At 37.2% G+C, this 5,444-nt stretch overlaps 1 non-coding gene across 1 annotated transcript; it reads left to right on the top strand.

Moving 5' to 3' along the window:
• Positions 1-4,010: 4,010 nt before the first annotated feature.
• On the top strand, positions 4,011-4,117 carry LOC125997116 (U6 spliceosomal RNA). The gene has a single exon (XR_007491631.1). It is a non-coding gene; the product is annotated as a U6 spliceosomal RNA (small nuclear RNA).
• The last annotated feature ends 1,327 nt before the right edge of the window (positions 4,118-5,444 follow it).

Genomic DNA, 5,444 nt, shown 5'->3' with positions numbered 1-5,444 from the left:
ATACACAACATCAACAGCAAGAAAAATAAAAATCACATGATCATATCAATCGACGCAGAGAAAGCATTTGACAAGGTCCAACACCCATTCTTGATCAAAACTCTCAGCAAGATGGGAATGGAGGGAACATTTCTCAATAGAGTTAAGGCCATCTACCACAAGCCAGAGGCAAATATTGTCCTCAATGGAGAAAAACTGAAAGCCTTTCCTCTAAATTCTGGCACAAGACAAGGCTGTCCTCTCTCACCACTCCTATTCAACATAGCACTGGAAGTACTCGCTATAGCGATTAGGCAAGAAAAGGATATCAAGGGAATCCAGATAGGAAAGGAAGAAGTCAAGCTCTCACTGTTTGCAGATGACATGATACTCTACCTAGAAAACCCCAAAGACTCTATCAAAAAGCTTCTAGAAACAATAGACTCATATAGCAAGGTGGCAGGCTACAAAATTAACACACAAAAATCAATGGCCTTCCTATACACCAATACTAATAAGGAAGAAATGGACATTAAGAAAACAACTCCATTCACTATAGTGTCACACAAACTCAAATATCTTGGAATCAACTTGACTAAAAATGTGAAGGACCTATACAAGGAAAACTATAAAACTCTGCTCCAAGAAATAAGAGAGGACACGCGGAAATGGAAGCATATACCCTGCTCATGGATTGGCAGGATTAACATCATTAAAATGGCAATACTCCCCAAAGCACTGTACAGATTTAATGCGATCCCCCTAAAGATACCCATGACATTCTTCAAAGAAGTGGACCAGGCACTTTTGAAATTTATTTGGAACAATAAACACCCTCGAATAGCTAAAGCAATTATTGGGAAAAAGAATATGGGAGGAATTACTTTCCCCAACTTTAAACTTTACTACAAAGCAATAGTTATCAAAACAGCATGGTATTGGAATAAAGACAGGCCCTCAGATCAGTGGAATAAGCTTGAATACTCAGAGAATGTTCCCCAGACATACAATCATCTAATTTTTGATAAAGGAGCAAAAAATCCTAAATGGAGCAAAGAAAGCCTCTTCAACAAGTGGTGTTGGCAAAACTGGGTAGCCACTTGCAAAAAATTGAACTTAGACCCCCAGCTAACATCATGTACGAAGGTAAAATCCAAATGGATTAAAGACCTCGATATCAGCCCCAAAACCATAAGATATATAGAACAATATGTAGGTAAAACACTCCAGGACATTGAGGCTAAAGGCATCTTCAAGGAAGAAACTGCACTCTCCAAGCAAGTGAAAGCAGAAATTAACAGATGGGAATATATTAAGCTGAGAAGCTTCTGCACCTCAAAGGAAATAGTGCCCAAGATACAAGAGCCACCCACTGAGTGGGAGAAACTATTCACCCAATACCCATCAGATAAGGGGCTAATCTCCAAAATATACAAGGCACTGACAGAACTTTACAAGAAAAAAACATCTAATCCCATCAAAAAATGGGGAGAAGAAATGAACAGACACTTTGACAAAGAAGAAATACAGATGGCCAAAAGACACATGAAAAAGTGCTCCACATCACTAATCATCAGGGAGATGCAAATCAAAACAACGATGAGGTACCACCTCACACCCCAGAGAATGGCACACATCACAAAGAATGAGAATAAACAGTGTTGGCGGGGATGTGGGGAGAAAGGAACTCTTATCCACTGCTGGTGGGAATGCCCTCTAGTTCAACCTTTATGGAAAGCGATATGGAGATTCCTCCAAAAACTGGAAATCGAGCTCCCATACGATCCAGCTATACCACTCCTAGGAATATACCCTAAGAACACAAAAATACAATACAAAAACCCCTTCCTTACACCTATATTCATTGCAGCACTATTTACCATAGCAAGACTCTGGAAACAACCAAGATGCCCTTCAACAGACGAATGGCTAAAGAAACTGTGGTATATATACGCAATGGAATATTATGCAGCTGTCAGGAGAGATGAAGTCATGAAATTTTCCTATACATGGATGTACACGGAATCTATTATGCTGAGTGAAATAAGTCAGAGAGAGAGAGAAAAACGCAGAATGGTCTCACACATTTATGGGTTTTAAGAAAAATGAAAGACATTCTTGCAATAATAACTTTCAGACACAAAAGAGAAAAGAGCTGGAAGTTCCAGCTCACCTCAGGAAGCTCATCACAAAGAGTGATGAGTTTAGTTGGATAAATAACTACATTTTGAACTGTCCTAATAATGAGAATGTATGAGGGAAATTGAGAACCTGTTTAGAGTACAGGCGGGGGTCGGGTGGGGAGGAGGGAGACTTGGGACATTGGTGATGGGAATGTTGCACTGGTGATGGGTGGTGTTAAAAAAAAAAAGAAAGAAAAAGTATAAAAGATGCACTACAATTTAGGAAAAAAAAATAAAAAAAAAGTAAAAAAAAGATCCCACAAACTCCTTCAGGAGTTATTCCTGAGCACTGCCAGGAGTGATCCTGGGCACAGAGCCCAAACTCTGAGCACTCCAGGAGTGATCCCTGAGCATGCCAGGAGTGATTCCCAAGTGTAGAGCCAAGAGTAAATTAACCCCTGAGCACTGCAGTGTTGGGAAAGGAAGGATGGAAGAGATGGAGGGAGAGGGAGGGAGAGAGAGAGAGGGAGGAAAGGAGGAAGAGGAGGGAGGGAGGGAAGGAAGGAGGGATGGAGGGAAAGAGGGAGGGAGGGAAAAAAAAGACAATTTTACAATTTCTCATATACTTATTTTTAAATCATAATTAAAAAATTTACAAAGAGATCACCCAAGCCTTCTGTTTAGATTGTGTGATTTCATTTTTCACATTTAGATTACTCCTTTATTTGGAATTTACCCTTATGTATGAGGAGTGGAGTTAATTTTAGCTTTAATGCTTGGATAGTCAATAATCTACATAAAGTTTTTATTTGTTCTGTCTATTTGAAATGTTATTTTAATATTAGACTTATATACTATTATATATAATTTTCTATATGCAATTACAAAAATGGGAAGATATAATTAGCACATACATGCTAAATAAATTTTATGTCAATAAAATTATTTACTATTATTTTTGTCTTTATGTTTTATTTTATTTTTAATTTAATTTAATTTTTGGTTTGGGAGCCATACCCAGTGGTGCTCAGGAGTTACTCTTGGCTCCTGCTCAGAAATCACTCCTAGCAGGCTTGGGGGATCATATGAATCATGGATCATGGAAAACCAGGGTCAAACCTGGGTCCGTCCCAGGTCTGCTGCGTGCAAGGCAAGTGTCCTACTGCTGTGCTATCACTCTGGCCTCTATCTTTTATTTACTTTATTCTGAGAAGTACATCCCAAGTATTTTCCACCCATAACTAAGGATCCAAGAGAATAAATTATTCGTACTGGACAGATGTATCAAAAGGCTAGATTGCATGTTTTACATGCCAGAGATCTTGGTTCGATCCTTGGCACTGCATGTACCCTGGAAAAGCAGTAGAATCATCCTCTGGCACCACACTCGAAGTCGTCCCTTAACCATGCTAAGTATGGCCCCAAACAGATAACTAAATTGGTAAACATATAAAAATGACTGTTTCAATCTTCACAAAACTATTTAGAATAATCAGTACTTGGGGCCAGAGTGGTGGTGCAAGCAGTAAGGCGTCTGCCTTGCCCATGCTAGCCTAGGATGGACCGCGGTCCGATCCCCCCATGTATCTTATGGTCCCCCAAGCCAGGAGTGATTTCTGAGCACATAGCCAGGAATAATTCCTGAGCATCACCGGGTGTGGCCCCAAAACCAATAAAAAGAAAAAAGAAGAATCAGTAATTTGTTTTGATTGTCAGATTCGACTATTCACAAGTGATCACAGTGAAAGTCATATTTTATGGTTTTTTTGTTCACTTAAAATTAGCATAATAGTAACTAATAATACTAACATAATACTAACTAGGTCTTTTAAAATGAATACTGCAAATGTTTTAAAAATTGCATACTTATCTAGAAAGAAGTAATATTTACTTTAAAAAACTAAGGCAGTGCTTGCTTCAGCAGCACATATACTAAAATTGGAACGATACAGAGAAGATTAGCATGGCCCCTGCGCAAGGATCACATGCAAATTCATGAAGCATTCCATATTTTTAAAAATAAATAAATAAATAAAAATAAAAAATTAAGTCATCAAAGAAAAGGTAATTCATTTCTTCCCCTTCCTCTAGTTCATTTTAAGTATTTAAAGTTAATATGTTTTTGAAGTTGTTGTATAATGCAACTAGTATTCACAATAATTTGTAGTTAGAGAAGTGGAAGATAAAGAAATACAAGTTTTTAAGAATATCTAAACTAACCAAAAGGTCTTTAAAAAGTGTTCTTTAAGAGTCCAATTAAGTTGATTTTCAATAGACAAAAATGTATAGCCATGGGCAGGAAGATCCAGGAGGGTAATTTTGGATTATCTGCCCTCTAAACAAGGCAAATTATACACATGAAATAGAAGAGAGCTTGACAATCTTGCATGGAATTGGTAGGCAAGAGGGAATATTTTTAGGCAGCAGTCATAATTTTTCTTTGACTGTTAACATCTGTTTGCTAAAGTTTGCACACATCCCCAGAGTCTAGGGGTTTGTAAACATTACTTGATGATGACATACTGGCTATTATGAAAATATGTCTCTCATTCCACACCCAAATCTTCCAAAGAATATCTTATATTTTCAGACTGTGGTTAGCAATTGGGGGGTAGGTGTTATATGTAGTTCCTTAACTGAAACCTAAATGGTTTATTTATTAAAAATGAATGTCTGAGCTGTATTTACAGGAAATAAGATGACCAAAAGCCACAAGGTTAATTTTGAAATAGGATATTGTAGAAATACAAACTTTTTTCTTTATTTTGAATCTCCTATTATAAAACTCTACCCATTTTAAAGGCAAATTATTTGCTGAATTGATTCTATAAATAGCAAACATGCATTCCTTTGCCTTTATAGACCATAAGTTTTTAAACCACATCAGAAGGAAAGATCAAACTATCATATTGTCAATTCTTGATATTTAAGTAACATTAATTCTTTTATTCAGCAACACAAAATAAAAAAAATTTGATGAAGAAAAGGGTCAATATTTCTATGCAAGTTAGGTTAAATGCAGAATGAATGAAAATCCTGAAATAATTTATTTAACAAATTAACTGCTGTTAACTGAAGTACTGAAGTCAATAGAACTTAGGCCAAGGGAATTTCTTCTCCAATTTCCCCAATATTTACTGTGCTTATGCAAGAGAGGGAGTGGGAGGTAGAGAGAGAGAGAGAGAGAGAGAGAGAGAGAGAGAGAGAGAGAGAGAGAGAGAGAGAGAGAGAGGAGAGAGAGAGGAAAGGAGGAGAAGAAAAGAAGAGAAGAGGAGGAGGAGAAGAGGAGGAGGAGGAAGAAGAAGAAGAAGAAGAAGAAGAAGAAGAAGAAGAAGAAGAAGA

This window comes from Suncus etruscus, chromosome 1 (genome assembly GCF_024139225.1).
Source record: "Suncus etruscus isolate mSunEtr1 chromosome 1, mSunEtr1.pri.cur, whole genome shotgun sequence".
In the NCBI taxonomy this organism is placed as follows: Eukaryota; Metazoa; Chordata; class Mammalia; order Eulipotyphla; family Soricidae; genus Suncus; species Suncus etruscus.
The sequence above is the reverse complement of the archived record's forward strand: the minus strand, read 5'-3'. Positions and strand labels throughout refer to the sequence as shown.